The sequence below is a fragment of the Ranitomeya variabilis genome, chromosome 4 (assembly GCF_051348905.1).
Source record: "Ranitomeya variabilis isolate aRanVar5 chromosome 4, aRanVar5.hap1, whole genome shotgun sequence".
Taxonomy (NCBI): domain Eukaryota; kingdom Metazoa; phylum Chordata; class Amphibia; order Anura; family Dendrobatidae; genus Ranitomeya; species Ranitomeya variabilis.
This window is the reverse complement of record NC_135235.1, coordinates 516639256-516664181: the sequence shown is the minus strand read 5'-3', so window position 1 is coordinate 516664181 and position 24926 is coordinate 516639256. Positions and strand designations below refer to the sequence as shown.

At 57.4% G+C, this 24926-nt stretch overlaps 64 non-coding genes across 64 annotated transcripts; all 64 read left to right on the top strand.

Annotated features, from left to right (window-relative positions):
• The first annotated feature begins 336 nt into the window (after positions 1–336).
• TRNAP-AGG (transfer RNA proline (anticodon AGG)) lies at positions 337–408 on the top strand. The gene has a single exon. It is a non-coding gene; the product is annotated as a tRNA-Pro (tRNA).
• Positions 409–548: 140 nt separating this feature from the next.
• On the top strand, positions 549–620 carry TRNAP-CGG (transfer RNA proline (anticodon CGG)). Its single transcript has one exon. It is a non-coding gene; the product is annotated as a tRNA-Pro (tRNA).
• Positions 621–1034: 414 nt separating this feature from the next.
• On the top strand, positions 1035–1106 carry TRNAP-UGG (transfer RNA proline (anticodon UGG)). Its single transcript has one exon. It is a non-coding gene; the product is annotated as a tRNA-Pro (tRNA).
• A 392-nt stretch (positions 1107–1498) lies between these two features.
• TRNAP-AGG (transfer RNA proline (anticodon AGG)) lies at positions 1499–1570 on the top strand. Its single transcript has one exon. It is a non-coding gene; the product is annotated as a tRNA-Pro (tRNA).
• Positions 1571–1710: 140 nt separating this feature from the next.
• TRNAP-CGG (transfer RNA proline (anticodon CGG)) lies at positions 1711–1782 on the top strand. Its single transcript has one exon. It is a non-coding gene; the product is annotated as a tRNA-Pro (tRNA).
• Positions 1783–2419: 637 nt separating this feature from the next.
• Positions 2420–2491, top strand: TRNAP-AGG (transfer RNA proline (anticodon AGG)). The gene has a single exon. It is a non-coding gene; the product is annotated as a tRNA-Pro (tRNA).
• Positions 2492–2631: 140 nt separating this feature from the next.
• TRNAP-CGG (transfer RNA proline (anticodon CGG)) lies at positions 2632–2703 on the top strand. The gene has a single exon. It is a non-coding gene; the product is annotated as a tRNA-Pro (tRNA).
• Positions 2704–3117: 414 nt separating this feature from the next.
• On the top strand, positions 3118–3189 carry TRNAP-UGG (transfer RNA proline (anticodon UGG)). The gene has a single exon. It is a non-coding gene; the product is annotated as a tRNA-Pro (tRNA).
• A 392-nt stretch (positions 3190–3581) lies between these two features.
• TRNAP-AGG (transfer RNA proline (anticodon AGG)) lies at positions 3582–3653 on the top strand. Its single transcript has one exon. It is a non-coding gene; the product is annotated as a tRNA-Pro (tRNA).
• Positions 3654–3793: 140 nt separating this feature from the next.
• Positions 3794–3865, top strand: TRNAP-CGG (transfer RNA proline (anticodon CGG)). The gene has a single exon. It is a non-coding gene; the product is annotated as a tRNA-Pro (tRNA).
• A 414-nt stretch (positions 3866–4279) lies between these two features.
• On the top strand, positions 4280–4351 carry TRNAP-UGG (transfer RNA proline (anticodon UGG)). The gene has a single exon. It is a non-coding gene; the product is annotated as a tRNA-Pro (tRNA).
• Positions 4352–4491: 140 nt separating this feature from the next.
• On the top strand, positions 4492–4563 carry TRNAP-CGG (transfer RNA proline (anticodon CGG)). The gene has a single exon. It is a non-coding gene; the product is annotated as a tRNA-Pro (tRNA).
• Positions 4564–4977: 414 nt separating this feature from the next.
• Positions 4978–5049, top strand: TRNAP-UGG (transfer RNA proline (anticodon UGG)). Its single transcript has one exon. It is a non-coding gene; the product is annotated as a tRNA-Pro (tRNA).
• A 392-nt stretch (positions 5050–5441) lies between these two features.
• On the top strand, positions 5442–5513 carry TRNAP-AGG (transfer RNA proline (anticodon AGG)). Its single transcript has one exon. It is a non-coding gene; the product is annotated as a tRNA-Pro (tRNA).
• Positions 5514–5653: 140 nt separating this feature from the next.
• Positions 5654–5725, top strand: TRNAP-CGG (transfer RNA proline (anticodon CGG)). Its single transcript has one exon. It is a non-coding gene; the product is annotated as a tRNA-Pro (tRNA).
• Positions 5726–6139: 414 nt separating this feature from the next.
• Positions 6140–6211, top strand: TRNAP-UGG (transfer RNA proline (anticodon UGG)). Its single transcript has one exon. It is a non-coding gene; the product is annotated as a tRNA-Pro (tRNA).
• A 392-nt stretch (positions 6212–6603) lies between these two features.
• TRNAP-AGG (transfer RNA proline (anticodon AGG)) lies at positions 6604–6675 on the top strand. Its single transcript has one exon. It is a non-coding gene; the product is annotated as a tRNA-Pro (tRNA).
• A 140-nt stretch (positions 6676–6815) lies between these two features.
• On the top strand, positions 6816–6887 carry TRNAP-CGG (transfer RNA proline (anticodon CGG)). Its single transcript has one exon. It is a non-coding gene; the product is annotated as a tRNA-Pro (tRNA).
• Positions 6888–7301: 414 nt separating this feature from the next.
• Positions 7302–7373, top strand: TRNAP-UGG (transfer RNA proline (anticodon UGG)). Its single transcript has one exon. It is a non-coding gene; the product is annotated as a tRNA-Pro (tRNA).
• A 392-nt stretch (positions 7374–7765) lies between these two features.
• Positions 7766–7837, top strand: TRNAP-AGG (transfer RNA proline (anticodon AGG)). The gene has a single exon. It is a non-coding gene; the product is annotated as a tRNA-Pro (tRNA).
• A 140-nt stretch (positions 7838–7977) lies between these two features.
• On the top strand, positions 7978–8049 carry TRNAP-CGG (transfer RNA proline (anticodon CGG)). The gene has a single exon. It is a non-coding gene; the product is annotated as a tRNA-Pro (tRNA).
• A 414-nt stretch (positions 8050–8463) lies between these two features.
• On the top strand, positions 8464–8535 carry TRNAP-UGG (transfer RNA proline (anticodon UGG)). Its single transcript has one exon. It is a non-coding gene; the product is annotated as a tRNA-Pro (tRNA).
• A 392-nt stretch (positions 8536–8927) lies between these two features.
• Positions 8928–8999, top strand: TRNAP-AGG (transfer RNA proline (anticodon AGG)). Its single transcript has one exon. It is a non-coding gene; the product is annotated as a tRNA-Pro (tRNA).
• Positions 9000–9139: 140 nt separating this feature from the next.
• Positions 9140–9211, top strand: TRNAP-CGG (transfer RNA proline (anticodon CGG)). Its single transcript has one exon. It is a non-coding gene; the product is annotated as a tRNA-Pro (tRNA).
• A 414-nt stretch (positions 9212–9625) lies between these two features.
• Positions 9626–9697, top strand: TRNAP-UGG (transfer RNA proline (anticodon UGG)). The gene has a single exon. It is a non-coding gene; the product is annotated as a tRNA-Pro (tRNA).
• A 392-nt stretch (positions 9698–10089) lies between these two features.
• On the top strand, positions 10090–10161 carry TRNAP-AGG (transfer RNA proline (anticodon AGG)). The gene has a single exon. It is a non-coding gene; the product is annotated as a tRNA-Pro (tRNA).
• Positions 10162–10301: 140 nt separating this feature from the next.
• Positions 10302–10373, top strand: TRNAP-CGG (transfer RNA proline (anticodon CGG)). The gene has a single exon. It is a non-coding gene; the product is annotated as a tRNA-Pro (tRNA).
• A 414-nt stretch (positions 10374–10787) lies between these two features.
• TRNAP-UGG (transfer RNA proline (anticodon UGG)) lies at positions 10788–10859 on the top strand. The gene has a single exon. It is a non-coding gene; the product is annotated as a tRNA-Pro (tRNA).
• Positions 10860–11251: 392 nt separating this feature from the next.
• TRNAP-AGG (transfer RNA proline (anticodon AGG)) lies at positions 11252–11323 on the top strand. Its single transcript has one exon. It is a non-coding gene; the product is annotated as a tRNA-Pro (tRNA).
• A 140-nt stretch (positions 11324–11463) lies between these two features.
• Positions 11464–11535, top strand: TRNAP-CGG (transfer RNA proline (anticodon CGG)). The gene has a single exon. It is a non-coding gene; the product is annotated as a tRNA-Pro (tRNA).
• A 414-nt stretch (positions 11536–11949) lies between these two features.
• TRNAP-UGG (transfer RNA proline (anticodon UGG)) lies at positions 11950–12021 on the top strand. The gene has a single exon. It is a non-coding gene; the product is annotated as a tRNA-Pro (tRNA).
• A 392-nt stretch (positions 12022–12413) lies between these two features.
• Positions 12414–12485, top strand: TRNAP-AGG (transfer RNA proline (anticodon AGG)). Its single transcript has one exon. It is a non-coding gene; the product is annotated as a tRNA-Pro (tRNA).
• A 140-nt stretch (positions 12486–12625) lies between these two features.
• On the top strand, positions 12626–12697 carry TRNAP-CGG (transfer RNA proline (anticodon CGG)). The gene has a single exon. It is a non-coding gene; the product is annotated as a tRNA-Pro (tRNA).
• A 414-nt stretch (positions 12698–13111) lies between these two features.
• TRNAP-UGG (transfer RNA proline (anticodon UGG)) lies at positions 13112–13183 on the top strand. Its single transcript has one exon. It is a non-coding gene; the product is annotated as a tRNA-Pro (tRNA).
• Positions 13184–13575: 392 nt separating this feature from the next.
• Positions 13576–13647, top strand: TRNAP-AGG (transfer RNA proline (anticodon AGG)). The gene has a single exon. It is a non-coding gene; the product is annotated as a tRNA-Pro (tRNA).
• Positions 13648–13787: 140 nt separating this feature from the next.
• Positions 13788–13859, top strand: TRNAP-CGG (transfer RNA proline (anticodon CGG)). Its single transcript has one exon. It is a non-coding gene; the product is annotated as a tRNA-Pro (tRNA).
• Positions 13860–14273: 414 nt separating this feature from the next.
• Positions 14274–14345, top strand: TRNAP-UGG (transfer RNA proline (anticodon UGG)). The gene has a single exon. It is a non-coding gene; the product is annotated as a tRNA-Pro (tRNA).
• A 393-nt stretch (positions 14346–14738) lies between these two features.
• Positions 14739–14810, top strand: TRNAP-AGG (transfer RNA proline (anticodon AGG)). The gene has a single exon. It is a non-coding gene; the product is annotated as a tRNA-Pro (tRNA).
• Positions 14811–14950: 140 nt separating this feature from the next.
• On the top strand, positions 14951–15022 carry TRNAP-CGG (transfer RNA proline (anticodon CGG)). Its single transcript has one exon. It is a non-coding gene; the product is annotated as a tRNA-Pro (tRNA).
• A 414-nt stretch (positions 15023–15436) lies between these two features.
• TRNAP-UGG (transfer RNA proline (anticodon UGG)) lies at positions 15437–15508 on the top strand. Its single transcript has one exon. It is a non-coding gene; the product is annotated as a tRNA-Pro (tRNA).
• A 392-nt stretch (positions 15509–15900) lies between these two features.
• TRNAP-AGG (transfer RNA proline (anticodon AGG)) lies at positions 15901–15972 on the top strand. The gene has a single exon. It is a non-coding gene; the product is annotated as a tRNA-Pro (tRNA).
• Positions 15973–16112: 140 nt separating this feature from the next.
• TRNAP-CGG (transfer RNA proline (anticodon CGG)) lies at positions 16113–16184 on the top strand. Its single transcript has one exon. It is a non-coding gene; the product is annotated as a tRNA-Pro (tRNA).
• A 414-nt stretch (positions 16185–16598) lies between these two features.
• TRNAP-UGG (transfer RNA proline (anticodon UGG)) lies at positions 16599–16670 on the top strand. Its single transcript has one exon. It is a non-coding gene; the product is annotated as a tRNA-Pro (tRNA).
• A 393-nt stretch (positions 16671–17063) lies between these two features.
• Positions 17064–17135, top strand: TRNAP-AGG (transfer RNA proline (anticodon AGG)). The gene has a single exon. It is a non-coding gene; the product is annotated as a tRNA-Pro (tRNA).
• Positions 17136–17275: 140 nt separating this feature from the next.
• Positions 17276–17347, top strand: TRNAP-CGG (transfer RNA proline (anticodon CGG)). The gene has a single exon. It is a non-coding gene; the product is annotated as a tRNA-Pro (tRNA).
• A 414-nt stretch (positions 17348–17761) lies between these two features.
• Positions 17762–17833, top strand: TRNAP-UGG (transfer RNA proline (anticodon UGG)). The gene has a single exon. It is a non-coding gene; the product is annotated as a tRNA-Pro (tRNA).
• Positions 17834–18226: 393 nt separating this feature from the next.
• On the top strand, positions 18227–18298 carry TRNAP-AGG (transfer RNA proline (anticodon AGG)). Its single transcript has one exon. It is a non-coding gene; the product is annotated as a tRNA-Pro (tRNA).
• A 140-nt stretch (positions 18299–18438) lies between these two features.
• On the top strand, positions 18439–18510 carry TRNAP-CGG (transfer RNA proline (anticodon CGG)). Its single transcript has one exon. It is a non-coding gene; the product is annotated as a tRNA-Pro (tRNA).
• Positions 18511–18924: 414 nt separating this feature from the next.
• TRNAP-UGG (transfer RNA proline (anticodon UGG)) lies at positions 18925–18996 on the top strand. The gene has a single exon. It is a non-coding gene; the product is annotated as a tRNA-Pro (tRNA).
• Positions 18997–19388: 392 nt separating this feature from the next.
• TRNAP-AGG (transfer RNA proline (anticodon AGG)) lies at positions 19389–19460 on the top strand. The gene has a single exon. It is a non-coding gene; the product is annotated as a tRNA-Pro (tRNA).
• A 140-nt stretch (positions 19461–19600) lies between these two features.
• Positions 19601–19672, top strand: TRNAP-CGG (transfer RNA proline (anticodon CGG)). Its single transcript has one exon. It is a non-coding gene; the product is annotated as a tRNA-Pro (tRNA).
• A 414-nt stretch (positions 19673–20086) lies between these two features.
• TRNAP-UGG (transfer RNA proline (anticodon UGG)) lies at positions 20087–20158 on the top strand. Its single transcript has one exon. It is a non-coding gene; the product is annotated as a tRNA-Pro (tRNA).
• A 392-nt stretch (positions 20159–20550) lies between these two features.
• TRNAP-AGG (transfer RNA proline (anticodon AGG)) lies at positions 20551–20622 on the top strand. The gene has a single exon. It is a non-coding gene; the product is annotated as a tRNA-Pro (tRNA).
• Positions 20623–20760: 138 nt separating this feature from the next.
• On the top strand, positions 20761–20832 carry TRNAP-CGG (transfer RNA proline (anticodon CGG)). Its single transcript has one exon. It is a non-coding gene; the product is annotated as a tRNA-Pro (tRNA).
• A 414-nt stretch (positions 20833–21246) lies between these two features.
• Positions 21247–21318, top strand: TRNAP-UGG (transfer RNA proline (anticodon UGG)). The gene has a single exon. It is a non-coding gene; the product is annotated as a tRNA-Pro (tRNA).
• Positions 21319–21710: 392 nt separating this feature from the next.
• On the top strand, positions 21711–21782 carry TRNAP-AGG (transfer RNA proline (anticodon AGG)). Its single transcript has one exon. It is a non-coding gene; the product is annotated as a tRNA-Pro (tRNA).
• Positions 21783–21922: 140 nt separating this feature from the next.
• TRNAP-CGG (transfer RNA proline (anticodon CGG)) lies at positions 21923–21994 on the top strand. Its single transcript has one exon. It is a non-coding gene; the product is annotated as a tRNA-Pro (tRNA).
• Positions 21995–22408: 414 nt separating this feature from the next.
• On the top strand, positions 22409–22480 carry TRNAP-UGG (transfer RNA proline (anticodon UGG)). The gene has a single exon. It is a non-coding gene; the product is annotated as a tRNA-Pro (tRNA).
• Positions 22481–22872: 392 nt separating this feature from the next.
• On the top strand, positions 22873–22944 carry TRNAP-AGG (transfer RNA proline (anticodon AGG)). The gene has a single exon. It is a non-coding gene; the product is annotated as a tRNA-Pro (tRNA).
• A 140-nt stretch (positions 22945–23084) lies between these two features.
• TRNAP-CGG (transfer RNA proline (anticodon CGG)) lies at positions 23085–23156 on the top strand. Its single transcript has one exon. It is a non-coding gene; the product is annotated as a tRNA-Pro (tRNA).
• A 414-nt stretch (positions 23157–23570) lies between these two features.
• TRNAP-UGG (transfer RNA proline (anticodon UGG)) lies at positions 23571–23642 on the top strand. The gene has a single exon. It is a non-coding gene; the product is annotated as a tRNA-Pro (tRNA).
• A 392-nt stretch (positions 23643–24034) lies between these two features.
• On the top strand, positions 24035–24106 carry TRNAP-AGG (transfer RNA proline (anticodon AGG)). The gene has a single exon. It is a non-coding gene; the product is annotated as a tRNA-Pro (tRNA).
• Positions 24107–24244: 138 nt separating this feature from the next.
• TRNAP-CGG (transfer RNA proline (anticodon CGG)) lies at positions 24245–24316 on the top strand. Its single transcript has one exon. It is a non-coding gene; the product is annotated as a tRNA-Pro (tRNA).
• Positions 24317–24730: 414 nt separating this feature from the next.
• Positions 24731–24802, top strand: TRNAP-UGG (transfer RNA proline (anticodon UGG)). The gene has a single exon. It is a non-coding gene; the product is annotated as a tRNA-Pro (tRNA).
• Positions 24803–24926: the final 124 nt, after the last annotated feature.

Below are 24926 nucleotides of genomic sequence, written 5' to 3'. Positions count from 1 at the left end.
GGCTCATCTGTTGCATGGATTTTCTTGCAACTGACTGCTGGGAAGGCGGCATGTGCCGCCCGTCCCCAGGAAACCCCGACCACCCAACCAAGCCCGGACCTGTGGCAGATTTTGACCCCACGCACGCGGATCTCCACTTGTTTTGAGCTCTTTCGCTCCAAAAACATATGTTGGAGATTGCTGCTCGTTAAAATTCGCATGCGTCTCTCAGGGACTTTTTTTTTTCCCTGTGGATGTTCCATGAGAGAGCCACGCTTTTCTCTGGAGATGCCAGGCAGGTGCTTCAGTTGGCAGTGCTGGCTACGCCATACAAATTGCAAAGCGCCGCTCTGCGCTGGCTCGTTGGTCTAGGGGTATGATTCTCGCTTAGGGTGCGAGAGGTCCCGGGTTCAAATCCCGGACGAGCCCCACTCTTTCTCTGCGGGGGAACCAGAGTGCTCATCTCCTTTTGCCCTCCCCCTGTTAGCTAAACCGCTCCGGCTGCTGCTTGTGGCCGAGCCTACAAAGGTGAGAGAATCGTCGCTGCTGCACGGCACGCACCAAACGTTGGCTCGTTGGTCTAGGGGTATGATTCTCACTTCGGGTGCGAGAGGTCCAGGGTTCAAATCCCGGACGAGCCCTCGCTGGTGTGTGCCTCGTGTGCCCCTCTCTCCACACGTGGCAGTGCGCTTTTGCAATGGTCTTGCTCGAGGGCACTCCAATCCGTGTCACGTACCCACGGGTGCTTCTCAACAAGGGTCTTGCTCGTTTCCGCCGCCTCGCAGCCTTTTTTGCGAATGGGACTTGATGATCGCGCCGAGGAAGCTCTTTCTTTGCTCGTGGTGGACTGCCATGGCTCGACTTCTCCAGGAAGGTGCGAGGCGTCTTTGGCTGGCTGGCCTTTTCACCGCTCTGTTCCTCTTCTCTTTCTGTCGCGCGGCCACGCTCGACTCCTCCTGCCTCTTTGGACTCAAGTGTCAGATCTTGTTTTTGCTGCAGCCTGTGCCAAATGGTGGCGCTGAGCCAGGTGCCTCGCAGCCCTTGCCTCCGTCGCTGGCTCGTTGGTCTAGGGGTATGATTCTCGCTTTGGGTGCAAGAGGTCCCGGGTTCAAATCCCGGACGAGCCCATGCTTGTGGAAGTCTTTGTTGCAGGTCTGTTGCATGCTGGGCTTCCTCCCGCAGGCTCATCTGTTGCATGGATTTTCTTGCAACTGACTGCTGGGAAGGCGGCATGTGCCGCCCGTCCCCAGGAAACCCCGACCACCCAACCAAGCCCGGACCTGTGGCAGATTTTGACCCCACGCACGCGGATCTCCACTTGTTTTGAGCTCTTTCGCTCCAAAAACATATGTTGGAGATTGCTGCTCGTTAAAATTCGCATGCGTCTCTCAGGGACTTTTTTTTTTTCCCTGTGGATGTTCCATGAGAGAGCCACGCTTTTCTCTGGAGATGCCAGGCAGGTGCTTCAGTTGGCAGTGCTGGCTACGCCATACAAATTGCAAAGCGCCGCTCTGTCGCTGGCTCGTTGGTCTAGGGGTATGATTCTCGCTTAGGGTGCGAGAGGTCCCGGGTTCAAATCCCGGACGAGCCCCACTCTTTCTCTGCGGGGGAACCAGAGTGCTCATCTCCTTTTGCCCTCCCCCTGTTAGCTAAACCGCTCCGGCTGCTGCTTGTGGCCGAGCCTACAAAGGTGAGAGAATCGTCGCTGCTGCACGGCACGCACCAAACGTTGGCTCGTTGGTCTAGGGGTATGATTCTCACTTCGGGTGCGAGAGGTCCCGGGTTCAAATCCCGGACGAGCCCTCGCTGGTGTGTGCCTCGTGTGCCCCTCTCTCCACACGTGGCAGTGCGCTTTTGCAATGGTCTTGCTCGAGGGCACTCCAATCCGTGTCATACCCCTAGACTAATGAGCCAGCGACAGAGCGGTGCTTTGCAATTTGTATGGCGTAGCCAGCACTGCCAACTGAAGCACCTGCCTGGCATCTCCAGAGAAATGCGTGGCTCTCTCATGGAACATCCACAGGGAAAAAAAAAAGTCCCTGAGAGACGCATGAGAATTTTAACGAGCAGCAATCTCCAACATATGTTTTTGGAGCGAAAGAGCTCAAAACAAGTGGAGATCCGCGTGCGTGGGGTCAAAATCTGCCACAGGTCCGGGCTTGGTTGGGTGGTCGGGGTTTCCTGGGGACGGGCGGCACATGCCGCCTTCCCAGCAGTCAGTTGTCAGTTGGATCTCCACTTGTTTTGAGCTCTTTCGCTCCAAAAACATATGTTGGAGATTGCTGCTCGTTAAAATTCTCATGCGTCTCTCAGGGACTTTTTTTTTTTCCCTGTGGATGTTCCATGAGAGAGCCACGCATTTCTCTGGAGATGCCAGGCAGGTGCTTCAGTTGGCAGTGCTGGCTACGCCATACAAATTGCAAAGCACCGCTCTGTCGCTGGCTCATTGGTCTAGGGGTATGATTCTCGCTTAGGGTGCGAGAGATCCCGGGTTCAAATCCCGGACGAGCCCCACTCTTTCTCTGCGGGGGAACCAGAGTGCTCATCTCCTTTTGCCCTCCCCCTGTTAGCTAAACCGCTCTGGCTGCTGCTTGTGGCCGAGCCTACAAAGGTGAGAGAATCGACGCTGCTGCACAGCACGCACCAAACGTTGGCTCGTTGGTCTAGGGGTATGATTCTCGCTTCGGGTGCGAGAGGTCCCGGGTTCAAATCCCGGACGAGCCCTCGCTGGTGTGTGCCTCGTGTGCCCCTCTCTCCACACGTGGCAGTGCGCTTTTGCAATGGTCTTGCTCGAGGGCACTCCAATCCATGTCACGTACCCACGGGTGCTTCTCAACAAGGATCTTGCTCGTTTCCGCCGCCTCGCAGCCTTTTTTGCGAATGGGACTTGATGATCGCGCCGAGGAAGCTCTTTCTTTGCTCGTGGTGGACTGCCATGGCTCGACTTCTCCAGGAAGGTGCGAGGCGTCTTTGACTGGCTGGCCTTTTCACCGCTCTGTTCCTCTTCTCTTTCTGTCGCGCGGCCACGCTCGACTCCTCCTGCCTCTTTGGACTCCAGTGTCAGATCTTGTTTTTGCTGCAGCCTGTGCCAAATGGTGGCGCTGAGCCAGGTGCCTCTCAGCCCTTGCCTCCGTCGCTGGCTCGTTGGTCTAGGGGTATGATTCTCGCTTTGGGTGCGAGAGGTCCCGGGTTCAAATCCCGGATGAGCCCATGCTTGTGGAAGTCTTTGTTGCAGGTCTGTTGCATGCTGGGCTTCCTCCCGCAGGCTCATCTGTTGCATGGATTTTCTTGCAACTGACTGCTGGGAAGGCGGCATGTGCCGCCCGTCCCCAGGAAACCCCGACCACCCAACCAAGCCCGGACCTGTGGCAGATTTTGACCCCACGCACGCGGATCTCCACTTGTTTTGAGCTCTTTCGCTCCAAAAACATATGTTGGAGATTGCTGCTCGTTAAAATTCGCATGCGTCTCTCAGGGACTTTTTTTTTTTCCCTGTGGATGTTCCATGAGAGAGCCACGCTTTTCTCTGGAGATGCCAGGCAGGTGCTTCAGTTGGCAGTGCTGGCTACGCCATACAAATTGCAAAGCGCCGTTCTGTCGCTGGCTCGTTGGTCTAGGGGTATGATTCTCGCTTAGGGTGCGGGAGGTCCCGGGTTCAAATCCCGGACGAGCCCCACTCTTTCTCTGCGGGGGAACCAGAGTGCTCATCTCCTTTTGCCCTCCCCCTGTTAGCTAAACCGCTCCGGCTGCTGCTTGTGGCCGAGCCTACAAAGGTGAGAGAATCGACGCTGCTGCACGGCACGCACCAAACGTTGGCTCGTTGGTCTAGGGGTATGATTCTTGCTTCGGGTGCGAGAGGTCCCGGGTTCAAATCCCGGACGAGCCCTCGCTGGTGTGTGCCTCGTGTGCCCCTCTCTCCACACGTGGCAGTGCGCTTTTGCAATGGTCTTGCTCGAGGGCACTCCAATCCGTGTCACGTACCCACGGGTGCTTCTCAACAAGGATCTTGCTCGTTTCCGCCGCCTCGCAGCCTTTTTTGCGAATGGGACTTGATGATCGCGCCGAGGAAGCTCTTTCTTTGCTCGTGGTGGACTGCCATGGCTCGACTTCTCCAGGAAGGTGCGAGGCGTCTTTGGCTGGCTGGCCTTTTCACCGCTCTGTTCCTCTTCTCTTTCTGTCGCGCGGCCACGCTCGACTCCTCCTGCCTCTTTGGACTCCAGTGTCAGATCTTGTTTTTGCTGCAGCCTGTGCCAAATGGTGGCGCTGAGCCAGGTGCCTCGCAGCCCTTGCCTCCGTCGCTGGCTCGTTGGTCTAGGGGTATGATTCTCGCTTTGGGTGCGAGAGGTCCCGGGTTCAAATCCCGGACGAGCCCCACTCTTTCTCTGCGGGGGAACCAGAGTGCTCATCTCCTTTTGCCCTCCCCCTGTTAGCTAAACCGCTCCGGCTGCTGCTTGTGGCCGAGCCTACAAAGGTGAGAGAATCGACGCTGCTGCACGGCACGCACCAAACGTTGGCTCGTTGGTCTAGGGGTATGATTCTCGCTTCGGGTGCGAGAGGTCCCGGGTTCAAATCCCGGACGAGCCCTCGCTGGTGTGTGCCTCGTGTGCCCCTCTCTCCACACGTGGCAGTGCGCTTTTGCAATGGTCTTGCTCGAGGGCACTCCAATCCGTGTCACGTACCCACGGGTGCTTCTCAACAAGGGTCTTGCTCGTTTCCGCCGCCTCGCAGCCTTTTTTGCGAATGGGACTTGATGATCGCGCCGAGGAAGCTCTTTCTTTGCTCGTGGTGGACTGCCATGGCTCGACTTCTCCAGGAAGGTGCGAGGCGTCTTTGGCTGGCTGGCCTTTTCACCGCTCTGTTCCTCTTCTCTTTCTGTCGCGCGGCCACGCTCGACTCCTCCTGCCTCTTTGGACTCCAGTGTCAGATCATGTTTTTGCTGCAGCCTGTGCCAAATGGTGGCGCTGAGCCAGGTGCCTCGCAGCCCTTGCCTCCGTCGCTGGCTCGTTGGTCTAGGGGTATGATTCTCGCTTTGGGTGCGAGAGGTCCCGGGTTCAAATCCCGGACGAGCCCATGCTTGTGGAAGTCTTTGTTGCAGGTCTGTTGCATGCTGGGCTTCCTCCCGCAGGCTCATCTGTTGCATGGATTTTCTTGCAACTGACTGCTGGGAAGGCGGCATGTGCCGCCCGTCCCCAGGAAACCCCGACCACCCAACCAAGCCCGGGCCTGTGGCAGATTTTGACCCCACGCACGCGGATCTCCACTTGTTTTGAGCTCTTTCGCTCCAAAAACATATGTTGGAGATTGCTGCTCGTTAAAATTCGCATGCGTCTCTCAGGGACTTTTTTTTTTTCCCTGTGGATGTTCCATGAGAGAGCCACGCTTTTCTCTGGAGATGCCAGGCAGGTGCTTCAGTTGGCAGTGCTGGCTACGCCATACAAATTGCAAAGCACCGCTCTGTCACTGGCTCGTTGGTCTAGGGGTATGATTCTCGCTTAGGGTGCGAGAGGTCCCGGGTTCAAATCCCGGACGAGCCCCACTCTTTCTCTGCGGGGGAACCAGAGTGCTCATCTCCTTTTGCCCTCCCCCTGTTAGCTAAACCGCTCTGGCTGCTGCTTGTGGCCGAGCCTACAAAGGTGAGAGAATCGACGCTGCTGCACGGCACGCACCAAACGTTGGCTCGTTGGTCTAGGGGTATGATTCTCGCTTCGGGTGCGAGAGGTCCCGGGTTCAAATCCCGGACGAGCCCTCGCTGGTGTGTGCCTCGTGTGCCCCTCTCTCCACACGTGGCAGTGCGCTTTTGCAATGGTCTTGCTCGAGGGCACTCCAATCCGTGTCACGTACCCACGGGTGCTTCTCAACAAGGGTCTTGCTCGTTTCCGCCGCCTCGCAGCCTTTTTTGCGAATGGGACTTGATGATCGCGCCGAGGAAGCTCTTTCTTTGCTCGTGGTGGACTGCCATGGCTCGACTTCTCCAGGAAGGTGCGAGGCGTCTTTGGCTGGCTGGCCTTTTCACCGCTCTGTTCCTCTTCTCTTTCTGTCGCGCGGCCACGCTCGACTCCTCCTGCCTCTTTGAACTCCAGTGTCAGATCTTGTTTTTGCTGCAGCCTGTGCCAAATGGTGGCGCTGAGCCAGGTGCCTCGCAGCCCTTGCCTCCGTCGCTGGCTCGTTGGTCTAGGGGTATGATTCTCGCTTTGGGTGTGAGAGGTCCCGGGTTCAAATCCCGGATGAGCCCATGCTTGTGGAAGTCTTTGTTGCAGGTCTGTTGCATGCTGGGCTTCCTCCCGCAGGCTCATCTGTTGCATGGATTTTCTTGCAACTGACTGCTGGGAAGGCGGCATGTGCCGCCCGTCCCCAGGAAACCCCGACCACCCAACCAAGCCCGGACCTGTGGCAGATTTTGACCCCACGCACGCGGATCTCCACTTGTTTTGAGCTCTTTCGCTCCAAAAACATATGTTGGAGATTGCTGCTCGTTAAAATTCGCATGCGTCTCTCAGGGACTTTTTTTTTTTCCCTGTGGATGTTCCATGAGAGAGCCACGCTTTTCTCTGGAGATGCCAGGCAGGTGCTTCAGTTGGCAGTGCTGGCTACGCCATACAAATTGCAAAGCGCCGCTCTGTCGCTGGCTCGTTGGTCTAGGGGTATGATTCTCGCTTAGGGTGCGAGAGGTCCCGGGTTCAAATCCCGGACGAGCCCCACTCTTTCTCTGCGGGGGAACCAGAGTGCTCATCTCCTTTTGCCCTCCCCCTGTTAGCTAAACTGCTCCGGCTGCTGTTTGTGGCCGAGCCTACAAAGGTGAGAGAATCGACGCTGCTGCACGGCACGCACCAAACGTTGGCTCGTTGGTCTAGGGGTATGATTCTCGCTTCGGGTGCGAGAGGTCCCGGGTTCAAATCCCGGACGAACCCTCGCTGGTGTGTACCTCGTGTGCCCCTCTCTCCACACGTGGCAGTGCGCTTTTGCAATGGTCTTGCTCGAGGGCACTCCAATCCGTGTCACGTACCCACGGGTGCTTCTCAACAAGGATCTTGCTCGTTTCCGCCGCCTCGCAGCCTTTTTTGCGAATGGGACTTGATGATCGCGCCGAGGAAGCTCTTTCTTTGCTCGTGGTGGACTGCCATGGCTCGACTTCTCCAGGAAGGTGCGAGGCGTCTTTGGCTGGCTGGCCTTTTCACCGCTCTGTTCCTCTTCTCTTTCTGTCGCGCGGCCACGCTCGACTCCTCCTGCCTCTTTGGACTCCAGTGTCAGATCTTGTTTTTGCTGCAGCCTGTGCCAAATGGTGGCGCTGAGCCAGGTGCCTCGCAGCCCTTGCCTCCGTCGCTGGCTCGTTGGTCTAGGGGTATGATTCTCGCTTTGGGTGCGAGAGGTCCCGGGTTCAAATCCCGGATGAGCCCATGCTTGTGGAAGTCTTTGTTGCAGGTCTGTTGCATGCTGGGCTTCCTCCCGCAGGCTCATCTGTTGCATGGATTTTCTTGCAACTGACTGCTGGGAAGGCGGCATGTGCCGCCCGTCCACAGGAAACCCCGACCACCCAACCAAGCCCGGACCTGTGGCAGATTTTGACCCCACGCACGCGGATCTCCACTTGTTTTGAGCTCTTTCGCTCCAAAAACATATGTTGGAGATTGCTGCTCGTTAAAATTCGCATGCGTCTCTCAGGGACTTTTTTTTTTTCCCTGTGGATGTTCCATGAGAGAGCCACGCTTTTCTCTGGAGATGCCAGGCAGGTGCTTCAGTTGGCAGTGCTGGCTACGCCATACAAATTGCAAAGCGCCGCTCTGTCACTGGCTCGTTGGTCTAGGGGTATGATTCTCGCTTAGGGTGCGAGAGGTCCCGGGTTCAAATCCCGGACGAGCCCCACTCTTTCTCTGCGGGGGAACCAGAGTGCTCATCTCCTTTTGCCCTCCCCCTGTTAGCTAAACCGCTCTGGCTGCTGCTTGTGGCCGAGCCTACAAAGGTGAGAGAATCGACGCTGCTGCACGGCACGCACCAAACGTTGGCTCGTTGGTCTAGGGGTATGATTCTCGCTTCGGGTGCGAGAGGTCCCGGGTTCAAATCCCGGACGAGCCCTCGCTGGTGTGTGCCTCGTGTGCCCCTCTCTCCACACGTGGCAGTGCGCTTTTGCAATGGTCTTGCTCGAGGGCACTCCAATCCGTGTCACGTACCCACGGGTGCTTCTCAACAAGGGTCTTGCTCGTTTCCGCCGCCTCGCAGCCTTTTTTGCGAATGGGACTTGATGATCGCGCCGAGGAAGCTCTTTCTTTGCTCGTGGTGGACTGCCATGGCTCGACTTCTCCAGGAAGGTGCGAGGCGTCTTTGGCTGGCTGGCCTTTTCACCGCTCTGTTCCTCTTCTCTTTCTGTCGCGCGGCCACGCTCGACTCCTCCTGCCTCTTTGAACTCCAGTGTCAGATCTTGTTTTTGCTGCAGCCTGTGCCAAATGGTGGCGCTGAGCCAGGTGCCTCGCAGCCCTTGCCTCCGTCGCTGGCTCGTTGGTCTAGGGGTATGATTCTCGCTTTGGGTGTGAGAGGTCCCGGGTTCAAATCCCAGACGAGCCCATGCTTGTGGAAGTCTTTGTTGCAGGTCTGTTGCATGCTGGGCTTCCTCCCGCAGGCTCATCTGTTGCATGGATTTTCTTGCAACTGACTGCTGGGAAGGCGGCATGTGCCGCCCGTCCACAGGAAACCCCGACCACCCAACCAAGCCCAGACCTGTGGCAGATTTTGACCCCACGCACGCGGATCTCCACTTGTTTTGAGCTCTTTCGCTCCAAAAACATATGTTGGAGATTGCTGCTCGTTAAAATTCGCATGCGTCTCTCAGGGACTTTTTTTTTTTCCCTGTGGATGTTCCATGAGAGAGCCACGCTTTTCTCTGGAGATGCCAGGCAGGTGCTTCAGTTGGCAGTGCTGGCTACGCCATACAAATTGCAAAGCGCCGCTCTGTCACTGGCTCGTTGGTCTAGGGGTATGATTCTCGCTTAGGGTGCGAGAGGTCCCGGGTTCAAATCCCGGACGAGCCCCACTCTTTCTCTGCGGGGGAACCAGAGTGCTCATCTCCTTTTGCCCTCCCCCTGTTAGCTAAACCGCTCTGGCTGCTGCTTGTGGCCGAGCCTACAAAGGTGAGAGAATCGACGCTGCTGCACGGCACGCACCAAACGTTGGCTCGTTGGTCTAGGGGTATGATTCTCGCTTCGGGTGCGAGAGGTCCCGGGTTCAAATCCCGGACGAGCCCTCGCTGGTGTGTGCCTCGTGTGCCCCTCTCTCCACACGTGGCAGTGCGCTTTTGCAATGGTCTTGCTCGAGGGCACTCCAATCCGTGTCACGTACCCACGGGTGCTTCTCAACAAGGGTCTTGCTCGTTTCCGCCGCCTCGCAGCCTTTTTTGCGAATGGGACTTGATGATCGCGCCGAGGAAGCTCTTTCTTTGCTCGTGGTGGACTGCCATGGCTCGACTTCTCCAGGAAGGTGCGAGGCGTCTTTGGCTGGCTGGCCTTTTCACCGCTCTGTTCCTCTTCTCTTTCTGTCGCGCGGCCACGCTCGACTCCTCCTGCCTCTTTGAACTCCAGTGTCAGATCTTGTTTTTGCTGCAGCCTGTGCCAAATGGTGGCGCTGAGCCAGGTGCCTCGTAGCCCTTGCCTCCGTCGCTGGCTCGTTGGTCTAGGGGTATGATTCTCGCTTTGGGTGTGAGAGGTCCCGGGTTCAAATCCCGGACGAGCCCATGCTTGTGGAAGTCTTTGTTGCAGGTCTGTTGCATGCTGGGCTTCCTCCCGCAGGCTCATCTGTTGCATGGATTTTCTTGCAACTGACTGCTGGGAAGGCGGCATGTGCCGCCCGTCCCCAGGAAACCCCGACCACCCAACCAAGCCCGGACCTGTGGCAGATTTTGACCCCACGCACGCGGATCTGCACTTGTTTTGAGCTCTTTCGCTCCAAAAACATATGTTGGAGATTGCTGCTCGTTAAAATTCGCATGCGTCTCTCAGGGACTTTTTTTTTTTCCCTGTGGATGTTCCATGAGAGAGCCACGCTTTTCTCTGGAGATGCCAGGCAGGTGCTTCAGTTGGCAGTGCTGGCTACGCCATACAAATTGCAAAGCGCCGCTCTGTCGCTGGCTCGTTGGTCTAGGGGTATGATTCTCGCTTAGGGTGCGAGAGGTCCCGGGTTCAAATCCCGGACGAGCCCCACTCTTTCTCTGCGGGGGAACCAGAGTGCTCATCTCCTTTTGCCCTCCCCCTGTTAGCTAAACCGCTCCGGCTGCTGCTTGTGGCCGAGCCTACAAAGGTGAGAGAATCGACGCTGCTGCACGGCACGCACCAAACGTTGGCTCGTTGGTCTAGGGGTATGATTCTCGCTTCGGGTGCGAGAGGTCCCGGGTTCAAATCCCGGACGAGCCCTCGCTGGTGTGTGCCTCGTGTGCCCCTCTCTCCACACGTGGCAGTGCGCTTTTGCAATGGTCTTGCTCGAGGGCACTCCAATCCGTGTCACGTACCCACGGGTGCTTCTCAACAAGGGTCTTGCTCGTTTCCGCCGCCTCGCAGCCTTTTTTGCGAATGGGACTTGATGATCGCGCCGAGGAAGCTCTTTCTTTGCTCGTGGTGGACTGCCATGGCTCGACTTCTCCAGGAAGGTGCGAGGCGTCTTTGGCTGGCTGGCCTTTTCACCGCTCTGTTCCTCTTCTCTTTCTGTCACGCGGCCACGCTCGACTCCTCCTGCCTCTTTGGACTCCAGTGTCAGATCTTGTTTTTGCTGCAGCCTGTGCCAAATGGTGGCGCTGAGCCAGGTGCCTCGCAGCCCTTGCCTCTGTCGCTGGCTCGTTGGTCTAGGGGTATGATTCTCGCTTTGGGTGCGAGAGGTCCTGGGTTCAAATCCCGGACGAGCCCATGCTTGTGGAAGTCTTTGTTGCAGGTCTGTTGCATGCTGGGCTTCCTCCCGCAGGCTCATCTGTTGCATGGATTTTCTTGCAACTGACTGCTGGGAAGGCGGCATGTGCCGCCCGTCCCCAGGAAACCCCGACCACCCAACCAAGCCCGGACCTGTGGCAGATTTTGACCCCACGCACGCGGATCTCCACTTGTTTTGAGCTCTTTCGCTCCAAAAACATATGTTGGAGATTGCTGCTCGTTAAAATTCGCATGCGTCTCTCAGGGACTTTTTTTTTTTCCCTGTGGATGTTCCATGAGAGAGCCACGCTTTTCTCTGGAGATGCCAGGCAGGTGCTTCAGTTGGCAGTGCTGGCTACGCCATACAAATTGCAAAGCGCCGCTCTGTCGCTGGCTCGTTGGTCTAGGGGTATGATTCTCGCTTAGGGTGCGAGAGGTCCTGGGTTCAAATCCCGGACGAGCCCCACTCTTTCTCTGCGGGGGAACCAGAGTGCTCATCTCCTTTTGCCCTCCCCCTGTTAGCTAAACCGCTCCGGCTGCTGCTTGTGGCCGAGCCTACAAAGGTGAGAGAATCGACGCTGCTGCACGGCACGCACCAAACGTTGGCTCGTTGGTCTAGGGGTATGATTCTCGCTTCGGGTGCGAGAGGTCCCGGGTTCAAATCCCGGACGAGCCCTCGCTGGTGTGTGCCTCGTGTGCCCCTCTCTCCACACGTGGCAGTGCGCTTTTGCAATGGTCTTGCTCGAGGGCACTCCAATCCGTGTCACGTACCCACGGGTGCTTCTCAACAAGGGTCTTGCTCGTTTCCGCCGCCTCGCAGCCTTTTTTGCGAATGGGACTTGATGATCGCGCCGAGGAAGCTCTTTCTTTGCTCGTGGTGGACTGCCATGGCTCGACTTCTCCAGGAAGGTGCGAGGCGTCTTTGGCTGGCTGGCCTTTTCACCGCTCTGTTCCTCTTCTCTTTCTGTCGCGCGGCCACGCTCGACTCCTCCTGCCTCTTTGGACTCCAGTGTCAGATCTTGTTTTTGCTGCAGCCTGTGCCAAATGGTGGCGCTGAGCCAGGTGCCTCGCAGCCCTTGCCTCCGTCGCTGGCTCGTTGGTCTAGGGGTATGATTCTCGCTTTGGGTGCGAGAGGTCCCGGGTTCAAATCCCGGACGAGCCCATGCTTGTGGAAGTCTTTGTTGCAGGTCTGTTGCATGCTGGGCTTCCTCCCGCAGGCTCATCTGTTGCATGGATTTTCTTGCAACTGACTGCTGGGAAGGCGGCATGTGCCGCCCGTCCCCAGGAAACCCCGACCACCCAACCAAGCCCAGACCTGTGGCAGATTTTGACCCCACGCACGCGGATCTCCACTTGTTTTGAGCTCTTTCGCTCCAAAAACATATGTTGGAGATTGCTGCTCGTTAAAATTCGCATGCGTCTCTCAGGGACTTTTTTTTTTTCCCTGTGGATGTTCCATGAGAGAGCCACGCTTTTCTCTGGAGATGCCAGGCAGGTGCTTCAGTTGGCAGTGCTGGCTACGCCATACAAATTGCAAAGCGCCGCTCTGTCGCTGGCTCGTTGGTCTAGGGGTATGATTCTCGCTTAGGGTGCGAGAGGTCCCGGGTTCAAATCCCGGACGAGCCCCACTCTTTCTCTGCGGGGGAACCAGAGTGCTCATCTCCTTTTGCCCTCCCCCTGTTAGCTAAACCGCTCCGGCTGCTGCTTGTGGCCGAGCCTACAAAGGTGAGAGAATCAACGCTGCTGCACGGCACGCACCAAACGTTGGCTCGTTGGTCTAGGGGTATGATTCTCGCTTCGGGTGCGAGAGGTCCCGGGTTCAAATCCCGGACGAGCCCTCGCTGGTGTGTGCCTCGTGTGCCCCTCTCTCCACACGTGGCAGTGCGCTTTTGCAATGGTCTTGCTCGAGGGCACTCCAATCCGTGTCACGTACCCACGGGTGCTTCTCAACAAGGGTCTTGCTCGTTTCCGCCGCCTCGCAGCCTTTTTTGCGAATGGGACTTGATGATCGCGCCGAGGAAGCTCTTTCTTTGCTCGTGGTGGACTGCCATGGCTCGACTTCTCCAGGAAGGTGCGAGGCGTCTTTGGCTGGCTGGCCTTTTCACCGCTCTGTTCCTCTTCTCTTTCTGTCGCGCGGCCACGCTCGACTCCTCCTGCCTCTTTGGACTCCAGTGTCAGATCTTGTTTTTGCTGCAGCCTGTGCCAAATGCTGGCGCTGAGCCAGGTGCCTCGCAGCCCTTGCCTCCGTCGCTGGCTCGTTGGTCTAGGGGTATGATTCTCGCTTTGGGTGCGAGAGGTCCCGTGTTCAAATCCCGGACGAGCCCATGCTTGTGGAAGTCTTTGTTGCAGGTCTGTTGCATGCTGGGCTTCCTCCCGCAGGCTCATCTGTTGCATGGATTTTCTTGCAACTGACTGCTGGGAAGGCGGCATGTGCCGCCCATCCCCAGGAAACCCCGACCACCCAACCAAGCCCGGACCTGTGGCAGATTTTGACCCCACGCACGCGGATCTCCACTTGTTTTGAGCTCTTTCGCTCCAAAAACATATGTTGGAGATTGCTGCTCGTTAAAATTCGCATGCGTCTCTCAGGGACTTTTTTTTTTTCCCTGTGGATGTTCCATGAGAGAGCCACGCTTTTCTCTGGAGATGCCAGGCAGGTGCTTCAGTTGGCAGTGCTGGCTACGCCATACAAATTGCAAAGCGCCGCTCTGTTGCTGGCTCGTTGGTCTAGGGGTATGATTCTCGCTTAGGGTGCGAGAGGTCCCGGGTTCAAATCCCGGACGAGCCCCACTCTTTCTCTGCGGGGGAACCAGAGTGCTCATCTCCTTTTGCCCTCCCCCTGTTAGCTAAACCGCTCCGGCTGCTTCTTGTGGCCGAGCCTACAAAGGTGAGAGAATCGACGCTGCTGCACGGCACGCACCAAACGTTGGCTCGTTGGTCTAGGGGTATGATTCTCGCTTCGGGTGCGAGAGGTCCCGGGTTCAAATCCCGGACGAGCCCTCGCTGGTGTGTGCCTCGTGTGCCCCTCTCTCCACACGTGGCAGTGCGCTTTTGCAATGGTCTTGCTCGAGGGCACTCCAATCCGTGTCACGTACCCACGGGTGCTTCTCAACAAGGGTCTTGCTCGTTTCCGCCGCCTCGCAGCCTTTTTTGCGAATGGGACTTGATGATCGCGCCGAGGAAGCTCTTTCTTTGCTCGTGGTGGACTGCCATGGCTCGACTTCTCCAGGAAGGTGCGAGGCGTCTTTGGCTGGCTGGCCTTTTCACCGCTCTGTTCCTCTTCTCTTTCTGTCGCGCGGCCACGCTCGACTCCTCCTGCCTCTTTGGACTCCAGTGTCAGATCTTGTTTTTGCTGCAGCCTGTGCCAAATGGTGGCGCTGAGCCAGGTGCCTCGCAGCCCTTTCCTCCGTCGCTGGCTCGTTGGTCTAGGGGTATGATTCTCGCTTTGGGTGCGAGAGGTCCCGGGTTCAAATCCCGGACGAGCCCATGCTTGTGGAAGTCTTTGTTGCAGGTCTGTTGCATGCTGGGCTTCCTCCCGCAGGCTCATCTGTTGCATGGATTTTCTTGCAACTGACTGCTGGGAAGGCGGCATGTGCCGCCCATCCCCAGGAAACCCCGACCACCCAACCAAGCCCGGACCTGTGGCAGATTTTGACCCCACGCACGCGGATCTCCACTTGTTTTGAGCTCTTTCGCTCCAAAAACATATGTTGGAGATTGCTGCTCATTAAAATTCGCATGCGTCTCTCAGGGACTTTTTTCTTTTTCCCTGTGGATGTTCCATGAGAGAGCCACGCTTTTCTCTGGAGATGCCAGGCAGGTGCTTCAGTTGGCAGTGCTGGCTACGCCATACAAATTGCAAAGCGCCGCTCTGTCGCTGGCTCGTTGGTCTAGGGGTATGATTCTCGCTTAGGGTGCGAGAGGTCCCGGGTTCAAATCCCGGACGAGCCCCACTCTTTCTCTGCGGGGGAACCAGAGTGCTCATCTCCTTTTGCCCTCCCCCTGTTAGCTAAACCGCTCCTGTTGCTTCTTGTGGCCGAGCCTACAAAGGTGAGAGAATCGACGCTGCTGCACGGCACGCACCAAACGTTGGCTCGTTGGTCTAGGGGTATGATTCTCGCTTCGGGTGCGAGAGGTCCCGGGTTCAAATCCCGGACGAGCCCTCGCTGGTGTGTGCCTCATGTGCCCCTCTCTCCACACGTGGCAGTGCGCTTTTGCAATGGTCTTGCTCGAGGGCACTCCAATCCGTGTCACGTACCCACGGGTGCTTCTCAACAAGGGTCTTGCTCGTTTCCGCCGCCTCGCAGCCTTTTTTGCGAATGGGACTTGATGATCGCGCTGAGGAAGCTCTTTCTTTGCTCGTGGTGGACTGCCATGGCTCGACTTCTCCAGGAAGGTGCGAGGCGTCTTTGGCTGGCTGGCCTTTTCACCGCTCTGTTCCTCTTCTCTTTCTGTCGCGCGGCCACGCTCGACTCCTCCTGCCTCTTTGGACTCCAGTGTCAGATCTTGTTTTTGCTGCAGCCTGTGCCAAATGGTGGCGCTGAGCCAGGTGCCTCGCAGCCCTTGCCTCCGTCGCTGGCTCGTTGGTCTAGGGGTATGATTCTCGCTTTGGGTGCGAGAGGTCCCGGGTTCAAATCCCGGACGAGCCCATGCTTGTGGAAGTCTTTGTTGCAGGTCTGTTGCATGCTGGGCTTCCTCCCGCAGGCTCATCTGTTGCATGGATTTTCTTGCAACTGACTGCTGGGAAGGCGGCATGTGCCGCCCGTCCCCAGGAAACCCCGACCACCCAACCAAGCCCGGACCTGTGGCAGATTTTGACCCCACGCACGCGGATCTCCACTTGTTTTGAGCTCTTTCGCTCCAAAAACATATGTTGGAGATTGCTGCTCGTTAAAATTCGCATGCGTCTCTCAGGGACTTTTTTTTTTTCCCTGTGGATGTTCCATGAGAGAGCCACGCTTTTCTCTGGAGATGCCAGGCAGGTGCTTCAGTTGGCAGTGCTGGCTACGCCATACAAATTGCAAAGCGCCGCTCTGTCGCTGGCTCGTTGGTCTAGGGGTATGATTCTCGCTTAGGGTGCGAGAGGTCCCGGGTTCAAATCCCGGACGAGCCCCACTCTTTCTCTGCGGGGGAACCAGAGTGCTCATCTCCTTTTGCCCTCCCCCTGTTAGCTAAACCGCTCCGGCTGCTGCTTGTGGCCGAGCCTACAAAGGTGAGAGAATCGACGCTGCTGCACGGCACGCACCAAACGTTGGCTCGTTGGTCTAGGGGTATGATTCTCGCTTCGGGTGCGAGAGGTCCCGGGTTCAAATCCCGGACGAGCCCTCGCTGGTGTGTGCCTCGTGTGCCCCTCTCTCCACACGTGGCAGTGCGCTTTTGCAATGGTCTTGCTCGAGGGCACTCCAATCCGTGTCACGTACCCACGGGTGCTTCTCAACAAGGGTCTTGCTCGTTTCCGCCGCCTCGCAGCCTTTTTTGCGAATGGGACTTGATGATCGCGCCGAGGAAGCTCTTTCTTTGCTCGTGGTGGACTGCCATGGCTCGACTTCTCCAGGAAGGTGCGAGGCGTCTTTGGCTGGCTGGCCTTTTCACCGCTCTGTTCCTCTTCTCTTTCTGTCGCGCGGCCACGCTCGACTCCTCCTGCCTCTTTGGACTCCAGTGTCAGATCTTGTTTTTGCTGCAGCCTGTGCCAAATGGTGGCGCTGAGCCAGGTGCCTCGCAGCCCTTGCCTCCGTCGCTGGCTCGTTGGTCTAGGGGTATGATTCTCGCTTTGGGTGCGAGAGGTCCCGGGTTCAAATCCCGGACGAGCCCATGCTTGTGGAAGTCTTTGTTGCAGGTCTGTTGCATGCTGGGCTTCCTCCCGCAGGCTCATCTGTTGCATGGATTTTCTTGCAACTGACTGCTGGGAAGGCGGCATGTGCCGCCCATCCCCAGGAAACCCCGACCACCCAACCAAGCCCGGACCTGTGGCAGATTTTGACCCCACGCACGCGGATCTCCACTTGTTTTGAGCTCTTTCGCTCCAAAAACATATGTTGGAGATTGCTGCTCGTTAAAATTCGCATGCGTCTCTCAGGGACTTTTTTCTTTTTCCCTGTGGATGTTCCATGAGAGAGCCACGCTTTTCTCTGGAGATGCCAGGCAGGTGCTTCAGTTGGCAGTGCTGGCTACGCCATACAAATTGCAAAGCGCTGCTCTGTCGCTGGCTCGTTGGTCTAGGGGTATGATTCTCGCTTAGGGTGCGAGAGGTCCCGGGTTCAAATCCCGGACGAGCCCCACTCTTTCTCTGCGGGGGAACCAGAGTGCTCATCTCCTTTTGCCCTCCCCCTGTTAGCTAAACCGCACCTGTTGCTTCTTGTGGCCGAGCCTACAAAGGTGAGAGAATCGACGCTGCTGCACGGCACGCACCAAACGTTGGCTCGTTGGTCTAGGGGTATGATTCTCGCTTCGGGTGCGAGAGGTCCCGGGTTCAAATCCCGGACGAGCCCTCGCTGGTGTGTGCCTCATGTGCCCCTCTCTCCACACGTGGCAGTGCGCTTTTGCAATGGTCTTGCTCGAGGGCACTCCAATCCGTGTCACGTACCCACGGGTGCTTCTCAACAAGGGTCTTGCTCGTTTCCGCCGCCTCGCAGCCTTTTTTGCGAATGGGACTTGATGATCGCGCTGAGGAAGCTCTTTCTTTGCTCGTGGTGGACTGCCATGGCTCGACTTCTCCAGGAAGGTGCGAGGCGTCTTTGGCTGGCTGGCCTTTTCACCGCTCTGTTCCTCTTCTCTTTCTGTCGCGCGGCCACGCTCGACTCCTCCTGCCTCTTTGGACTCCAGTGTCAGATCTTGTTTTTGCTGCAGCCTGTGCCAAATGGTGGCGCTGAGCCAGGTGCCTCGCAGCCCTTGCCTCCGTCGCTGGCTCGTTGGTCTAGGGGTATGATTCTTGCTTTGGGTGCGAGAGGTCCCGGGTTCAAATCCCGGACGAGCCCATGCTTGTGGAAGTCTTTGTTGCAGGTCTGTTGCATGCTGGGCTTCCTCCCGCAGGCTCATCTGTTGCATGGATTTTCTTGCAACTGACTGCTGGGAAGGCGGCATGTGCCGCCCGTCCCCAGGAAACCCCGACCACCCAACCAAGCCCGGACCTGTGGCAGATTTTGACCCCCACGCACGCGGATCTCCACTTGTTTTGAGCTCTTTCGCTCCAAAAACATATGTTGGAGATTGCTGCTCGTTAAAATTCGCATGCGTCTCTCAGGGACTTTTTTTTTTTCCCTGTGGATGTTCCATGAGAGAGCCACGCTTTTCTCTGGAGATGCCAGGCAGGTGCTTCAGTTGGCAGTGCTGGCTACGCCATACAAATTGCAAAGCGCCGCTCTGTCGCTGGCTCGTTGGTCTAGGGGTATGATTCTCGCTTAGGGTGCGAGAGGTCCCGGGTTCAAATCCCGGACGAGCCCCACTCTTTCTCTGCGGGGGAACCAGAGTGTTCATCTCCTTTTGCCCTCCCCCTGTTAGCTAAACCGCTCCGGCTGCTTCTTGTGGCCGAGCCTACAAAGGTGAGAGAATCGACGCTGCTGCACGGCACGCACCAAACGTTGGCTCGTTGGTCTAGGGGTATGATTCTCGCTTCGGGTGCGAGAGGTCCCGGGTTCAAATCCCGGACGAGCCCTCGCTGGTGTGTGCCTCGTGTGCCCCTCTCTCCACACGTGGCAGTGCGCTTTTGCAATGGTCTTGCTCGAGGGCACTCCAATCCGTGTCACGTACCCACGGGTGCTTCTCAACAAGGGTCTTGCTCGTTTCCGCCGCCTCGCAGCCTTTTTTGCGAATGGGACTTGATGATCGCACCGAGGAAGCTCTTTCTTTGCTCGTGGTGGACTGCCATGGCTCGACTTCTCCAGGAAGGTGCGAGGCGTCTTTGGCTGGCTGGCCTTTTCACCGCTCTGTTCCTCTTCTCTTTCTGTCGCGCGGCCACGCTCGACTCCTCCTGCCTCTTTGGACTCCAGTGTCAGATCTTGTTTTTGCTGCAGCCTGTGCCAAATGGTGGCGCTGAGCCAGGTGCCTCGCAGCCCTTGCCTCCGTCGCTGGCTCGTTGGTCTAGAGGTATGATTCTCGCTTTGGGTGCGAGAGGTCCCGGGTTCAAATCCCGGACGAGCCCATGCTTGTGGAAGTCTTTGTTGCAGGTCTGTTGCATGCTGGGCTTCCTCCCGCAGGCTCATCTGTTGCATGGATTTTCTTGCAACTGACTGCTGGGAAGGCGGCATGTGCCGCCCGTCCCCAGGAAACCCCGACCACCCAACCAAGCCCGGACCTGTGGCAGATTTTGACCCCACGCACGCGGATCTCCACTTGTTTTGAGCTCTTTCGCTCCAAAAACATATGTTGGAGATTGCTGCTCGTTAAAATTCGCATGCGTCTCTCAGGGACTTTTTTTTTTTCCCTGTGGATGTTCCATGAGAGAGCCACGCTTTTCTCTGGAGATGCCAGGCAGGTGCTTCAGTTGGCAGTGCTGGCTACGCCATACAAATTGCAAAGCGCCGCTCTGTCGCTGGCTCGTTGGTCTAGGGGTATGATTCTCGCTTAGGGTGCGAGAGGTCCCGGGTTCAAATCCCGGACGAGCCCCACTCTTTCTCTGCGGGGGAACCAGAGTGCTCATCTCCTTTTGCCCTCCCCCTGTTAGCTAAACCGCTCCGGCTGCTGCTTGTGGCCGAGCCTACAAAGATGAGAGAATCGACGCTGCTGCACGGCACGCACCAAACGTTGGCTCGTTGGTCTAGGGGTATGATTCTCGCTTCGGGTGCGAGAGGTCCGGGGTTCAAATCCCGGACGAGCCCTCGCTGGTGTGTGCCTCGTGTGCCCCTCTCTCCACACGTGGCAGTGCGCTTTTGCAATGGTCTTGCTCGAGGGCACTCCAATCCGTGTCACGTACCCACGGGTGCTTCTCAACAAGGGTCTTGCTCGTTTCCGCCGCCTCGCAGCCTTTTTTGCGAATGGGACTTGATGATCGCGCCGAGGAAGCTCTTTCTTTGCTCGTGGTGGACTGCCATGGCTCGACTTCTCCAGGAAGGTGCGAGGCGTCTTTGGCTGGCTGGCCTTTTCACCGCTCTGTTCCTCTTCTCTTTCTGTCGCGCGGCCACGCTCGACTCCTCCTGCCTCTTTGGACTCCAGTGTCAGATCTTGTTTTTGCTGCAGCCTGTGCCAAATGGTGGCGCTGAGCCAGGTGCCTCGCAGCCCTTGCCTCCGTCACTGGCTCGTTGGTCTAGGGGTATGATTCTCGCTTTGGGTGCGAGAGGTCCCGGGTTCAAATCCCGGACGAGCCCATGCTTGTGGAAGTCTTTGTTGCAGGTCTGTTGCATGCTGGGCTTCCTCCCGCAGGCTCATCTGTTGCATGGATTTTCTTGCAACTGACTGCTGGGAAGGCGGCATGTGCCGCCCGTCCCCAGGAAACCCCGACCACCCAACCAAGCCTGGACCTGTGGCAGATTTTGACCCCACGCACGCGGATCTCCACTTGTTTTGAGCTCTTTCGCTCCAAAAACATATGTTGGAGATTGCTGCTCGTTAAAATTCGCATGCGTCTCTCAGGGACTTTTTTTTTTTCCCTGTGGATGTTCCATGAGAGAGCCACGCTTTTCTCTGGAGATGCCAGGCAGGTGCTTCAGTTGGCAGTGCTGGCTACGCCATACAAATTGCAAAGCACCGCTCTGTCGCTGGCTCGTTGGTCTAGGGGTATGATTCTCGCTTAGGGTGCGCGAGGTCCCGGGTTCAAATCCCGGACGAGCCCCACTCTTTCTCTGCGGGGGAACCAGAGTGCTCATCTCCTTTTGCCCTCCCCGTTAGCTAAACCGCTCCGGCTGCTGCTTGTGGCCGAGCCTACAAAGGTGAGAGAATCGACGCTGCTGCACGGCACGCACCAAACGTTGGCTCGTTGGTCTAGGGGTATGATTCTCGCTTCGGGTGCGAGAGGTCCCGGGTTCAAATCCCGGACGAGCCCTCGCTGGTGTGTGCCTCGTGTGCCCCTCTCTCCACACGTGGCAGTGCGCTTTTGCAATGGTCTTGCTCGAGGGCACTCCAATCCGTGTCACGTACCCACGGGTGCTTCTCAACAAGGGTCTTGCTCGTTTCCGCCGCCTCGCAGCCTTTTTTGCGAATGGGACTTGATGATCGCGCCGAGGAAGCTCTTTCTTTGCTCGTGGTGGACTGCCATGGCTCGACTTCTCCAGGAAGGTGCGAGGCGTCTTTGGCTGGCTGGCCTTTTCACCGCTCTGTTCCTCTTCTCTTTCTGTCGCGCGGCCACGCTCGACTCCTCCTGCCTCTTTGGACTCCAGTGTCAGATCTTGTTTTTGCTGCAGCCTGTACCAAATGGTGGCGCTGAGCCAGGTGCCTCGCAGCCCTTGCCTCCGTCGCTGGCTCGTTGGTCTAGGGGTATGATTCTCGCTTTGGGTGCGAGAGGTCCCGGGTTCAAATCCCGGACGAGCCCATGCTTGTGGAAGTCTTTGTTGCAGGTCTGTTGCATGCTGGGCTTCCTCCCGCAGGCTCATCTGTTGCATGGATTTTCTTGCAACTGACTGCTGGGAAGGCGGCATGTGCCGCCCGTCCCCAGGAAACCCCGACCACCCAACCAAGCCCGGACCTGTGGCAGATTTTGACCCCACGCACGCGGATCTCCACTTGTTTTGAGCTCTTTCGCTCCAAAAACATATGTTGGAGATTGCTGCTCGTTAAAATTCGCATGCGTCTCTCAGGGACTTTTTTTTTTTCCCTGTGGATGTTCCATGAGAGAGCCACGCTTTTCTCTGGAGATGCCAGGCAGGTGCTTCAGTTGGCAGTGCTGGCTACGCCATACAAATTGCAAAGCACCGCTCTGTCGCTGGCTCGTTGGTCTAGGGGTATGATTCTCGCTTAGGGTGCGAGAGGTCCCGGGTTCAAATCCCGGACGAGCCCCACTCTTTCTCTGCGGGGGAACCAGAGTGCTCATCTTCTTTTGCCCTCCCCCTGTTAGCTAAACCGCTTCGGCTGCTGCTTGTGGCCGAGCCTACAAAGGTGAGAGAATCGACGCTGCTGCACGGCACGCACCAAACGTTGGCTCGTTGGTCTAGGGGTATGATTCTCGCTTCGGGTGCGAGAGGTCCCGGGTTCAAATCCCGGACGAGCCCTCGCTGGTGTGTGCCTCGTGTGCCCCTCTCTCCACACGTGGCAGTGCGCTTTTGCAATGGTCTTGCTCGAGGGCACTCCAATCCGTGTCACGTACCCACGGGTGCTTCTCAACAAGGGTCTTGCTCGTTTCCGCCGCCTCGCAGCCTTTTTTGCGAATGGGACTTGATGATCGCGCCGAGGAAGCTCTTTCTTTGCTCGTGGTGGACTGCCATGGCTCGACTTCTCCAGGAAGGTGCGAGGCGTCTTTGGCTGGCTGGCCTTTTCACCGCTCTGTTCCTCTTCTCTTTCTGTCGCGCGGCCACGCTCGACTCCTCCTGCCTCTTTGGACTCCAGTGTCAGATCTTGTTTTTGCTGCAGCCTGTGCCAAATGCTGGCGCTGAGCCAGGTGCCTCGCAGCCCTTGCCTCCGTCGCTGGCTCGTTGGTCTAGAGGTATGATTCTCGCTTTGGGTGCGAGAGGTCCCGGGTTCAAATCCCGGACGAGCCCATGCTTGTGGAAGTCTTTGTTGCAGGTCTGTTGCATGCTGGGCTTCCTCCCGCAGGCTTATCTGTTGCATGGATTTTCTTGCAACTGACTGCTGGGAAGGCGGCACGTGCCGCCCGTCCCCAGGAAACCCCGACCACCCAACCAAGCCCGGACCTGTGGCAGATTTTGACCCCACGCACGCGGATCTCCACTTGTTTTGAGCTCTTTCGCTCCAAAAACATATGTTGGAGGTTGCTGCTCGTTAAAATTCGCATGCGTCTCTCAGGGACTTTTTTTTTTTCCCTGTGGATGTTCCATGAGAGAGCCACGCTTTTCTCTGGAGATGCCAGGCAGGTGCTTCAGTTGGCAGTGCTGGCTACGCCATACAAATTGCAAAGCGCCGCTCTGTCGCTGGCTCGTTGGTCTAGGGGTATGATTCTCGCTTAGGGTGCGAGAGGTCCCGGGTTCAAATCCCGGACGAGCCCCACTCTTTCTCTGCGGGGGAACCAGAGTGCTCATCTCCTTTTGCCCTCCCCCTGTTAGCTAAACCGCTCCGGCTGCTGCTTGTGGCCGAGCCTACAAAGATGAGAGAATCGACGCTGCTGCACGGCACGCACCAAACGTTGGCTCGTTGGTCTAGGGGTATGATTCTCGCTTCGGGTGCGAGAGGTCCGGGGTTCAAATCCCGGACGAGCCCTCGCTGGTGTGTGCCTCGTGTGCCCCTCTCTCCACACGTGGCAGTGCGCTTTTGCAATGGTCTTGCTCGAGGGCACTCCAATCCGTGTCACGTACCCACGGGTGCTTCTCAACAAGGGTCTTGCTCGTTTCCGCCGCCTCGCAGCCTTTTTTGCGAATGGGACTTGATGATCGCGCCGAGGAAGCTCTTTCTTTGCTCGTGGTGGACTGCCATGGCTCGACTTCTCCAGGAAGGTGCGAGGCGTCTTTGGCTGGCTGGCCTTTTCACCGCTCTGTTCCTCTTCTCTTTCTGTCGCGCGGCCACGCTCGACTCCTCCTGCCTCTTTGGACTCCAGTGTCAGATCTTGTTTTTGCTGCAGCCTGTGCCAAATGGTGGCGCTGAGCCAGGTGCCTCGCAGCCCTTGCCTCCGTCACTGGCTCGTTGGTCTAGGGGTATGATTCTCGCTTTGGGTGCGAGAGGTCCCGGGTTCAAATCCCGGACGAGCCCATGCTTGTGGAAGTCTTTGTTGCAGGTCTGTTGCATGCTGGGCTTCCTCTCGCAGGCTCATCTGTTGCATGGATTTTCTTGCAACTGACTGCTGGGAAGGCGGCATGTGCCGCCCGTCCCCAGGAAACCCCGACCACCCAACCAAGCCTGGACCTGTGGCAGATTTTGACCCCACGCACGCGGATCTCCACTTGTTTTGAGCTCTTTCGCTCCAAAAACATATGTTGGAGATTGCTGCTCGTTAAAATTCGCATGCGTCTCTCAGGGACTTTTTTTTTTTCCCTGTGGATGTTCCATGAGAGAGCCACGCTTTTCTCTGGAGATGCCAGGCAGGTGCTTCAGTTGGCAGTGCTGGCTACGCCATACAAATTGCAAAGCACCGCTCTGTCGCTGGCTCGTTGGTCTAGGGGTATGATTCTCGCTTAGGGTGCGCGAGGTCCCGGGTTCAAATTCCGGACGAGCCCCACTCTTTCTCTGCGGGGGAACCAGAGTGCTCATCTCCTTTTGCCCTCCCCGTTAGCTAAACCGCTCCGGCTGCTGCTTGTGGCCGAGCCTACAAAGGTGAGAGAATCGACGCTGCTGCACGGCACGCACCAAACGTTGGCTCGTTGGTCTAGGGGTATGATTCTCGCTTCGGGTGCGAGAGGTCCCGGGTTCAAATCCCGGACGAGCCCTCGCTGGTGTGTGCCTCGTGTGCCCCTCTCTCCACACGTGGCAGTGCGCTTTTGCAATGGTCTTGCTCGAGGGCACTCCAATCCGTGTCACGTACCCACGGGTGCTTCTCAACAAGGGTCTTGCTCGTTTCCGCCGCCTCGCAGCCTTTTTTGCGAATGGGACTTGATGATCGCGCCGAGGATGCTCTTTCTTTGCTCGTGGTGGACTGCCATGGCTCGACTTCTCCAGGAAGGTGCGAGGCGTCTTTGGCTGGCTGGCCTTTTCACCGCTCTGTTCCTCTTCTCTTTCTGTCGCGCGGCCACGCTCGACTCCTCCTGCCTCTTTGGACTCCAGTGTCAGATCTTGTTTTTGCTGCAGCCTGTACCAAATGGTGGCGCTGAGCCAGGTGCCTCGCAGCCCTTGCCTCCGTCGCTGGCTCGTTGGTCTAGGGGTATGATTCTCGCTTTGGGTGCGAGAGGTCCCGGGTTCAAATCCCGGACGAGCCCATGCTTGTGGAAGTCTTTGTTGCAGGTCTGTTGCATGCTGGGCTTCCTCCCGCAGGCTCATCTGTTGCATGGATTTTCTTGCAACTGACTGCTGGGAAGGCGGCATGTGCCGCCCGTCCCCAGG